General features: G+C 53.9%; 1 long non-coding RNA gene across 1 annotated transcript in view; it reads left to right on the top strand.

Moving 5' to 3' along the window:
• Positions 1–4,319: 4,319 nt before the first annotated feature.
• LOC147035121 (uncharacterized) overlaps positions 4,320–11,691 on the top strand; it is a 24,865-nt gene continuing 17,493 nt past the window's right edge. The window contains exon 1 of the long non-coding RNA XR_015061389.1: positions 4,320–4,852. This is a non-coding gene — a long non-coding RNA (uncharacterized LOC147035121). The remainder of the gene's footprint in view (positions 4,853–11,691) is intronic.

Here is an 11,691-nt window from a genome sequence, read left to right as displayed (position 1 = left end):
CTACCCTAGACATGCATAGGTCTGTGAGTGCAGCGTGTACCTCTGTGGGACGCTCCGCTTGAGCGTTCCCACCTCAAGAGTTGGTGCGTTATCTCCGGGTTAGTCACTTTGCTGGGGCTCGTGGCAACGTGTACTCCACAGACCAACCACGAGTGAAGAACCAGCGAAGGCAGACAACGAGGAGCAGTAAAGAAGAGGGTGAAGTAGAGAGGCCAAGAAGAGGGCAGACAGAGACGCGAAGAAGAGCACAGACAGAGAGGTGAAGAAGAGAGCGGATGGCTCCGCGATCCATCTTTATTAAGCCACGGGCGAAGGGTAGGGTGACGACCCAAAGCGACGCAATGTGACCCGAATCCCGCAAGCTTTTCTATTGGGCCACAGCGGTCCGAGCCACGACCTGCCAGGTTCCTGGGGCCAGAAGCGGTCTCATCCGCACATCCGGCGTGACACGGCCTGGAGCTCCTGTTCCAAACTTCCAGACTGCTCTTCCCCCAACCCTCCCAATCCCCCCCCAACCCCCCTTGCCACCTGTCTTGCCGTGTTCTGGTGACTGTACGAGGGTCATATCAATCCCACGTGCCCACCCGGCACACCCCTGGCGAGATGCGGTTGGTGCGACAAACGTCCGTTGCTTGGCCCCGCCCATATCATGTGGTCCGAGTACCTTGAGCTGTGCAGCACGCCTCTGTTTAGTGGCTAATTGTATCGATACAGAGGTACGATGAGGTGCGGGAATATTTACCCATGTGCAGGAGGTTTTGGTGGTCGAGGTGGTGAGTGAGGGGTGAGCAAAGTGAGATGCCATTGGAAATTGGCACACGTCATTCTTCTGGTGAGTCTCTCACGGTAGGCTGCGTGGGGTGTTTGTTATGATTCTTTTTGTTATGATCCAAGACACAGGAGGCATTGTATTGTGAACATTCAATCCCATATTGATTGGTGTGCGTGCTTGCTTGCTTGATTTGTACCATGGCTAAAAGGAAAAGGTTGGAATAGAATCAGAATAGAAGATAGAATATAATTAGACCTCGCTATAAGGCCCACGCAACGCACTTCGTCCCGTTATTTCGCGCATCTGCACTTACCTTTCAGACACCCTTTCTCACCGTTCACGCCGATACTCCCACGTACTTGCGGAAAAAAAATGATCTCCCACCTCAAACTCCTTCGGTTTTCATGTTTTCTTGTTTTTACACTTTTAATGTTTGGATAACAATATTTTCATTCATTTAACATTACCTGTTAAAATATAACTGGACTGTATTGCCGGAAAATATAAAAAATTGCCTTCTGCATCTTCCAGGAACATCTTCCCACAGCAGACAGAATAAACCTCGCCCACGCTGATCTCGTTCGTATTTCACAAGTATTTTAATACTTCCAATGTTTGAATAACAATATTTAAATTCATTTAACATTACGTGTTCAATTATAATTGTAATTCAGCCTGGTGTTGGCGCAGTGGATAGGGCAGGGGCTTGGGATCCAAAAGGTCCTGAGTTCAAGCCCCGTTGGGCCACTGAATTAATACACCAGGGGGTTGACTCAGCCTGTCATCCCTCCGAGGTCGGTGAAATGAGTACCAGTATACTGGGCCGGTGTATACCCTGGTTAAAATAGGTGTACCATATCCCTCTGTCGTAAGAGGCGACCAGGGTTGCGTCAGGAAGGGCATCCGGCGTAAAACTTGTGCCAAATCACTATGCGGATCATACGGATGATCCGCTGTGGCGACCCCTAACGGGAGCAGGTGAAAGAAGAAGAAGAAGAAGAAGAAGAAGAAGAAGAAGAAGTTGAATTATAATTGTACCGGATTGCCGGAAAATAGAACAATTTGCAAGTTTCCATTCTGTGCCTTCCAGCATCTGCCGCAACGTCGCAGCATTCTGGCTGCTTGGCGGTTGGTGAGGTGCGGTATTTTATTGTGATAATACTGTTGCGGGCCAGGGGTCGGGTGATAAGACCACGTTCGGGTCGGGTGAGGGGGGGGGGGAAGCTAACTCGGCTCCCACCCGACTCCCGGGAATTGTAGGCCATCCCATATGGATAATTCCGTGACGTGGTGCATCGCTAACTGACCGTCGACGCCAATAACTCAAACGCGTGACCTACGGTCCTCCCGTCTATGGGTTAACCAGGCTACCTAATTAATCATGTGATTTAATTACCGGGGAACACGCCCTCAGTATGCCTTGTCCGGACCGGATGCAGCCAAGCGACACTGCCAAGGACCTACTGGCTAAAAGGAATGGATCATTGGGAATAAAGTCCCGGCTAAGCTCGGATTCGGACCATGCTGGATCAATGCAAGAAAAGACTATAACGAGCTGGGAACATTTCTTATAATTTATTTACAAGCGAGGAAAGGTATGTGGCACATTTAATAGTTTTATTGGGGTGTGTAATGCAGGGATACAAAGAATGGTGAGAGGTGTGGCAAAATTACAAGCAACTTACGAAAGCAGACACAGACAAGACTTAACAAGAAATATCAATCTTCTGCAATCTTAACTTATGGGGACAGGCGTCAGGACAACACACATGCACACCCACACACACAGACACAAAACCCGATGAAGAGAAGTTATTGAAGCAAGAAGGGAGAGGAGTTGAGGCTACAGTCTCTCGGTACCTTGTACAATTGATTGCCCGAACGAGCCACCAATACGTTTGGGGGGGCTGCTCCGTGGTGCGATACCTCCCTGACAACTGGCACGTCGTCACTCGCTTTGTCGGGTTTCGTGCAGCTCGCGTCGAGATGCCACCATCCGTGTGAAGGAGGGACTTGAGCTGGGAGAGCGGAATCCAGACGACGACGACAGGAGAGCAGAGTCGACAGGAGGGCGGAGTCCATGCGACGACAGAGGGCGGAGTCCATGCGACGATGACAGGAGGGCGGGGTCCAGGCGACGGCGACATGAGGGCGGGTTCGAGGTGACGACGACAGGAGGGCAGGGTCCAGGCGATGACGACAGCAGGGTGAGGTCCAGGCGACGATTACAGGAGGGCGGAGTCCATGCGACGACGACAGGAGGGCAGAGTCCATGCGACATAGACAGAGTGCGAAGTCCATGCGACGACGACAGGAGGGCGGAGTCCATGCGACGACGACAGGAGGGTGGAGTCTATGCGATGACGACAGGAGGGCGGAGTCCATGCGACGATGACAGGAGGGCGGAGTCTATGCGACGATGACAGAAGAGCAGGGTCCAGGCGACGACGGCAGGATGGCGGGGTCCAGGCGACGACGACATGAGGGCGGGTTCGAGGTGACGACGACAGGAGGGCAGGGTCCAGGCGACGACGACAGGAGGGTGGGGTCCAGGCGACGATTACATGAGGGCGGAGTCCATGTGACGACGACAGGAGGGCAGAGTCCATGCGACGATGACAGGAAGGCGGAGTCCATGCGACGACGATAGCAGGGCAGAGTCCATGCGACGACGACAGGAGGGCAGAGTCCATGCGACAATGACAGGAGGGCGAAGTCCATGCGACGATGACAGGAGGGCGGGGTCCATGCGACGACGACAGGAGGGTGGGGTCCAGGCGACGACGACAGAAGAGCGGGGTCCAGGCGACGACGACAGGAGGGCGGAGTCCAGACGACGACAGGATGGCGGAGTTCAGGCAACGACGAAGTTCAACACGTGCGGGAGACGAGGAAGGGAAAAAAGAGTGAGAGAGAGAGAGAGAGAGAGAACGAGAGAGAGAGAGAGAGAACGAGAGAACGAGAGAACGAGAGAGAGAACGAGAGAACGAGAGAACGAGAGAGAGAACGAGAGAACGAGAGAACGAGAGAACGAGAGAACGAGAGAACGAGAGAACGAGAGAACGAGAGAGAGAACGAGAGAGAGAACGAGAGAAAGAACGAGAGAAAGAACGAGAGAAAGAACGAGAGAAAGAACGAAAGAACGAGAGAAAGAACGAGAGAACGAGAGAACGAGAGAAAGAACGAGAGAACGAGAGAAAGAACGAGAGAACGAGAGAAAGAACGAGAGAACGAGAGAAAGAACGAGAGAACGAGAGAAAGAACGAGAGAACGAGAGAAAGAACGAGAGAACGAGAGAAAGAACGAGAGAACGAGAGAACGAGAGAACGAGAGAACGAGAGAACGAGAGAACGAGAGAAAAAACGAGAGAACGAGAGAACGAGAGAACGAGAGAACGAGAGAACGAGAGAACGAGAGAAAAAACGAGAGAACGAGAGAACGAGAGAAAAAACGAGAGAACGAGAGAAAAAACGAGAGAACGAGAGAAAAAACGAGAGAAAAAACGAGAGAACGAGAGAAAAAACGAGAGAACGAGAGAAAAAACGAGAGAACGAGAGAACGAGAGAACGAGAGAACGAGAGAACGAGAGAACGAGAGAACGAGAGAACGAGAGAACGAACGGCCCCGCTCTGACCTTTATAGGCCCCGCCGTGCGGAGTGGAGAGGCCACCCCAAAGTGATGCGTTGTCATCCGCATCGGGTGCTCTGGCCCCAGCCCCCTGCGCGGCCCGGCCATGATGGCCGGAAAAGGCAACATTCCACTTCCGGCAAGATTGCCCCAAGCGTAAAAATGTCTCACTCTGATCTCACGACCAGATATGAATCGCCTACACCAAACTCCGTGTCATGAATTGCCTTGTAAGAACCCCCGGGCCATGCCCTGATGACTGGCTGAGGGAGGCGTCGGTCCCACATGCCTGCCCGGGCTCCTCTGATTAGCACTGATCAATGCCTGCTCCGTGATGCGTCACACGGTCCAAGCGATCTGGACTGGACAGCACGCCTCTGCCTGATCACGGCTTCGCCGGTGGAGAGGCGAGAAAACGTCTGCCATCTGTGGGGAACACGTGAGGACCGACGGTAAAGTGTTAGGATAAATCTGTGCATGTTTCGCGCAGTATGCGTGGATCCGCCACGGCCCACGTGGTCAGCACTCGCGTTCGCCCGGTTCTGCTATTGTATGCGTGGGGCCAACACCGATCTGTGTCAGGATTTGTCGAGAATGATCGGATATAATAATTAGATGGGGGTTTGGAATGAAAAAAGGATATAGATATTAGTTTCAGATGGAGAAATGGAGGGAAAAGAGAATGCCAATATAATTAGTCCAGAAATGGGTTGCACAGAACGCTCCGCCAGTATCTTGCACACCTGCGTCCCGTGCATCATGGCGTGGTGGCGTTTTACTATTATCGGCCTCTGACGATATAGCTATTGGCACCAAGCTACTAGCCATGCTCTTGCCGATATTGGGTCATTTGCTTCTGTGTTCTGTAAAACAACATCCGTGAAGCCTTTTTAAGAGATATTCGTTTGGATGCCTTTGCAATGCAACCGGCAATGTCATCCCAGATCATTGGAAAACATTCGACGGTCACCTCGAGCTTGCGGCCGTGGTTCATTCCCGGATATTGCTGTTTCCTTGCAGCTGCACTGTCGCTGCTCATGTGGTGTTGCAGCTTTCTATTCCCTCCTCCAGCCACGCACGTGCTGTATGTGTTGGCCTACGCGATTATCCAAATTCGGATTTACCTCAGAAATAAGTAGAAAAGAAGAGTAGAAATGAAGTTCGTGGTGTAAGCAAACCTAGCTATGAGATTCCCACAACGCACATCCTATTTGACCCACAAGACAAAAGGGAAGGGACGATCGAAACATATATTAATGGAATAACTGTCTTGGGACCACTATATGCTGGATGCCATTGCCTTGTCGGCATGCGGTTCCTCGAACCGCAGCAATACTTTGTATTCTGTTTATTTAATCATGGGTCCAAAACTTCCATTAAGTGGTGCATCTGCTGAAAAGCAGAATAAAGAAGTGATGAAAGTGATGATAGTGCAAAAAGTGAGGAACGTAACGTAACGAAAAAGTTTAGAGGAACGTAACCCCAGCGGACGGAGAGAGTTTACTGTATATGTATATATATATATATATATATATATATATATATATATATATATATATATATATATATATATATATATATATATATATATATATATATATATATATATATATATATATATATATATATATAGTTGTGGTTACCAGATTCGCAAACCACCATTCAGGTCCCTTAGGTGAGGTATCTCGGTAAGTGCATGTGTAGTTAGGCCCAAACCCGTTGTCTAGTGGGAATACATGTCATTTATGCGAGCTGCGACTCTTCAGGATAGCCGTTTTTCTTTTACTATCTTTATTTTGGACCAACCGCCATGATCACAACCACGACAACAACCACCAACCACAACGCCGCTTCACCACAACCGCCACGACCTTTACCGTCACAACTCGCCACCATCGCATCACCGTCATCTCGCGCCACTCATGGGCACCGATGCTGGACTCGTGTAGGGCGCACGTTGAACAGCGTGTACAAAACCACGGATTTTCTGCTTCAAAAACGGATCAAAAACGACACACGCCCACTTTTTGCCGTCCAATCGGTGAGCGAGGGGCGAAGTGGCCCCGCCCCCAGGGCGATCGATATATGCAAATTTGTGGATCAAAAAGCCTTCACGCCCACTTTTTCTCGGGCCAATGGGGAGCGAGGTGAAAGGTCAAAGGGAGGGGGTCAAAGGCGAAGTTACGGGGGGATAAAAGGACGGTGTTCGTCAGTCAGAGGAGAGTCAGCAGAACGAGAACGAGGAGTCGGAACGAGGGAGTCAGCAGAACGAGAACGAGGAGTCGGAACGAGGGAGTCAGCAGAACGAGAACGAGGAGTCGGAACGAGGGAGTCAGCAGAACGAGAACGAGGAGTCGGAACGAGGGAGTCAGCAGAACGAGAACGAGGAGTCGGAACGAGAGAGTCAGCAGAACGAGAACGAGGAGTCGGAACGAGAGAGTCGCAAACGAGAACGAAAGAAGTCTGGAGCCCGAAGCCTGCAGTGGCTGGAGAAGCTGAGGAGAGTCGGACGAGGGGGTGCTCGCGTCGGTGCCAGGAGCTGCACGCCCGAGGGAGGCCGGCAGCGCGACCTGGCCGAGGTGGAGACGCACACCAGGGATAATAAAGATCCTCTATACCCCGAGCATCAGCAACCCCCTCCTGTTTCCCCCCGCGCTGAGATAGTGCGACCAAGGGGCCCCGTTCCCACCCCCAGCCAGGCACTGTCCACGAGGCCCGCGGGTTGCGGGGCCATCGCCGCTCCGCGTCTCATCACCAGACGGGTAGGCCCGACCCGGTCTCGGCCTCAGGCCTGCCCCATTCTTGGGGGATTTCTTTTCCTTGGTTTTGGGTATGTGTTGTCGGCGCCGTCTGTGAAGTAGAATTGTATAAGTGTTGTCGTGTGCTCGGTAGTCGGTATTAGCTCTGCACTGTGTTTTCACTTTTATGTTTGCTTTTTGTGTAAATGGAATTGTGTTTTCTTTTTTTTGTGTGCATTTGGTGGAATTGTATTTGTGTGCTTTCCGTTCGTCGCGAATAAATGTGCTTTATTGTTGAACTGTTCTCCCGCTTCGCTTCGTCTTTTCCCCCATTGAACCCTCATCTTGCTTCACGTAAAGGATTGGTAGTGGGCTGAGTACGCCCGATAATTAATCGAACCGTCGAGGTCGACGATAACACCGCTCGGTTATTCTGATAGTACGGAACGGGTCGCTTAAGTGGCCCGTGTCCGAAGTCGACCTGCGGCGAGGTGCGATCGCCCGGTCTACCCTCCGCGTGGGTACTTAGGTAGTTCGAATTTGGCGAGCAACCCTATCCCACGCGGGGGCTGATTGGCTCGATCGCGGTGAGACCGAAAGGTCCACCCGTGACTGGTTCCCGGCGTTAGTCCGAGAGGGTCACGACTGGATTGTCCGTCCGGTGGGCGACGTGCCGCGATTCGAGTTACGTGGCCGTCGCACGCCGGCGGGCGCGAAGACCGCAACACTGGTGTCAGGTCGTGCGATGCAAACTCATCGCCCTCCTCGCGGCACTGGTATCGGAGAACAGGAAAACGGGCTGTCCTGTCTCCGGCTAAATTCACGGGAATCGGTCCAGGGGTGAGAGAAGCGACCCCCGATTCCCTCCAAATTACGAGCGAGCAAATTAACCCTTCACGAGAAGCAAGATGGCGTCTCAAGGCGAGCGGGAGCCGGGGGTATTAGAAATGTATATGTGTAATAATGTAGAGTCCATGGTCCAGGATGGAATCCCCGAGCAGGAAATGTTGATTGTGCAGGAACACGGACTCGCCCAACTGAACCCAGGGCCCGAGGTGGGTGCGGCAGCGGCCGCGGTGTATGACACCTCCCCCCCCTCTCCACCAAGACCCTTCCCCAACCCTTGCCGAAACGGCTCAGCTGAGTGCATCCAACATTGCCCAGCTATGCGCCATGCTGGCGGCAATGAACAAACAAATGAATGAAGTGAAAACGACGATGGATACAAATACAAATGAAATGAAAAACGAAATGAAAGACATGAACAAGCAAATGAATGAAGTGAAAACGACGATGGATGCGAATACACAGAAAATGAGAAAAGAAATGAAAGAACTACGGGGTGAGACGCAGAACATGGGCCGATGCCTGCAGGCGGGCATGAAGGCCGTGACCAGGGAGCTGGGAATGGCGACTCCACGTGTGGGAGCAAACGAGCTGGGTGGGGGTGCAACGGCTGACAGGCCCGCGGTGGAGGCGGGTGAAAAAATAATTCGTGGAACGTGTTGGGCGAGGGTCGTGACGATGACCGAAAGGGAAAAATTAAATGGGGAGACCAAAACCTGTGAGACGAGACACGAGGTGACGACAACAGAAATAATAGTTGAGACAAGGGAGGTAAAGGGTGAAGAGTTGGCAGTGACGGTAGCCGGGAAGGGAACCATAGAGGAGAGACTACACGAGGAAGACGGGGTAAGTGATGCACACACACACACACAGAGGTAGCGGAGAGAAAATTGGGGGGTGAGCTCGCGGAGCGTGCAGGGACCCGGTGCGAGCACCTGGATGGCCTCCTCCAGGAACGAGGGGAGGGAGTCTGCCCCCTTGAGGCGAGTCACGACCAGGTGAGTTCGGTCGTGTTTTGCGAGGTTGAGGGGACGAGTGCTGTGGACGGATGCACGGAGAGCTTGGGGGGTATAGAGGCCCCGGAGACCCTTGTGGGGACACAAATCCCCAGTGTGGTTGTCCCTGTGTGTGTGGTGCAAGGTGTGAGTGCGGCACCGTGTGTGGAAGCGACCCCGTGTGTGAGTGGTGTGGTGGCGATGGTGCCAGAGTGCGTGCTTCCCAGCACGCCGGGTGTGGATGGGGCACCGTGTGTGAGTGAGGCCGTGTGTGTGAGTGAAACGGCCAGTATGAGTGAGGCACCACGTGTGAGTGGTGTGGTGGCGATGGTGCCAGAGTGCGTGCTTCCCAGCACGCCGGGTGTGGATGGGGCACCGTGTGTGAGTGAGGCCGTGTGTGTGAGTGAAACGGCCAGTATGAGTGAGGCACCACGTGTGAGTGGTGTGGTGGCGATGGTGCCGGAGTACGTGCTTCCCAGCACGCCGTGTGTGGATGAGGCACGGAGTGTGAGTGAGGCACCGCGGGTTAGTGCCCCCGCGTGTGTGGGTGAGGCCCCGTGTGTGGAAGCGACCCCGTGTGTGAGTGGTGTGGTGGCGATGGTGCCGGAGTGCGTGCTTCCCAGCACGCCGTGTGTGGATGAGGCACCGTGTGTGGAAGAGGCCGTGTGTGTGAGTGAAACGGCCAGTGTGGATGAGGCACCGCGGGTGAGTGCCCCCGCGTGTGTAAATAGTATGGTTTGTGTGAGTAGTGAGGCACGCGTGAGTGAACGGCCGAGTGCAAGGGAGACCGTGTGTGTGAGAGAGCGGTATGTGAGGGAGATGTCGGTTGGCATGCGGGAGCACGCAGCCGCGTCTCCCCGTGTGAATGTGATGGAGTGGACTGTGTGCGTCGTGACACGCAGGTGTGCGTGTGTGGAATGGAGACGGAGACGGCGACAGAGGAGAGAAAGCCGGGTAGCGGCTGTAGCTGTTTCGTGGACCGTGCCGGGTTCACCCAGCAGTGAGCACGCGGTTCGTGCTGTGCAACGCACGAGACCGCCACGTGCTCGCTTGCGAGAGTGAAGTCCCGGTCCGGAAACGCACGCGGTGGATTTGCCGATCCCGCGGACGGACAAAGTTTAGGCAGGTAAATGGATTTGGACCGGATGGGTTCTCCACGCGATCGTGTGTGTTAAGCTCCAACGGGCAAAGCACATGTGTTCGCGTGGGAAACCCCTCGAGACGTGGGGCTTGTGTTTTTTTTATGCGCACGGTGACGTCATGGCTGCACGTGTGGTTGGAATCCGGCAGGAGTGGTATCTCTGCCGGATGGTACCGTCCAAGGAGGGACGAGGAACACGTGCAGCTGCATGACGTCACGGCCAGGTGCAAAGTGCGCGAGCTCTGAGTTGCCGCGCAGGTGCTGCGCATGAAAAAAAAAAAGAAAAAAAACAAGCCTCACTTTCGGGTACACAGGATTCCTGGGCAAGGGGTGAAAGACCCCCTTACCCGGGGCACAGGATGGAAACTAGTTAGGGGGAAGGGTTAGCTTAGCTAGACCGACTTCATGGGGCAGGGGTAAGTCCTCATGGAGTCCGTGGAATGGATTAGTTAGAGGGATTGTAGCCAGATTTAGGATGGGAAAATGGGAAATGATTTTTGATGATTTGGAGACAGAGACAGACTTTGGATGTGTAGAGGGGACGTAGCTTAGCTACGTAGAGTTAAATGGAACGTGCTGTAGTTTAAGGGACGACGTGGGAGCACGAGTTAGTTAGGGGAGGTAGTTAGAAGGATGGCAGAGTTCAGCAGTGTGTGTTGAAAAGTTGGTGAGTTGTGAGGCATGTGCTTGGTGAGTGAGTGAGGCCAGCGGGTCTGTGTGTGGAGTGAATGGGGAATGCATGGTGCGATGAGTGATTGGGGGGAGGAGTGACTCCCGCCCAAGGGACCCCCGGGGTCAGTGTAGAGTGAGTTAGGGGGTTAGTCAAATTGAAAAATGGAGGTCGTTTTGTTGTTGGTGGGAAAGTAGGCTCGAGACCCATTTGGAGGGGTGCAGGAGCCCTGTTGACGGGCTTGGGAGCGTGGCTGCGAAAGGTGAGTATCGCTGAGTGGGTACCCCGGGCACCAGGCTAGTCGGCCGTGGTAGGCCATGGGCCCATGGGGGGCCGGGATAGAGTAGTGGGCACGGGTGCGCCTGCTTGGTGCGGGGGCCCGGGGCGCCATGAGCCGCGTGGGCAGTGTTGTGGGCACGGGTGACCCTCGGAAAGGGGCCCGGGAGGCCGGCCTGCCACGTGTGCGTTTCAGGGGAGGTGCCATGGGGGGCACTCCCCGGTGTTAGGGAGCTGGTAGGCTCGGAGGCAGTGTAGTGCCCGGGGGTGCCATAGCGGGAGATTCGGCAGAGGGTCGTGCCTGCCAGAGAGAGCCACGTGTCCCAGCCAGGAGACCGTGTGAGGGCACGGAGAGAAAATTGGGGGGCGAGGCCCGAAATTGTGAGGACACCAACACAGGCGACGGGAATCTGGGTTGTTAGAACCAATAGTTTAAGCGAGAGGCGCTTGTTGAAAGCCCCGGGGTAGTTTAACAGTTAAATGGTTAGGGTAGATTAGGAGATGTACCCCTCCGCACCATCCATCCCCTTGCTGTCGCTGTGGGCCGCTGGACCCACTTGGTGTTAAGATCGCCGAACTCTGGGGAGGCCATTCTGAGGCTTTGTTGGGCCTCGACACAGGACGT

The sequence above is a fragment of the Eptatretus burgeri genome, chromosome 1 (assembly GCF_056783735.1).
Source record: "Eptatretus burgeri isolate ZD-2024b chromosome 1, Ebu_testis_v1, whole genome shotgun sequence".
NCBI classification, from domain to species: Eukaryota; Metazoa; Chordata; class Myxini; order Myxiniformes; family Myxinidae; genus Eptatretus; species Eptatretus burgeri.
The sequence above is the reverse complement of the archived record's forward strand: the minus strand, read 5'-3'. Positions and strand labels throughout refer to the sequence as shown.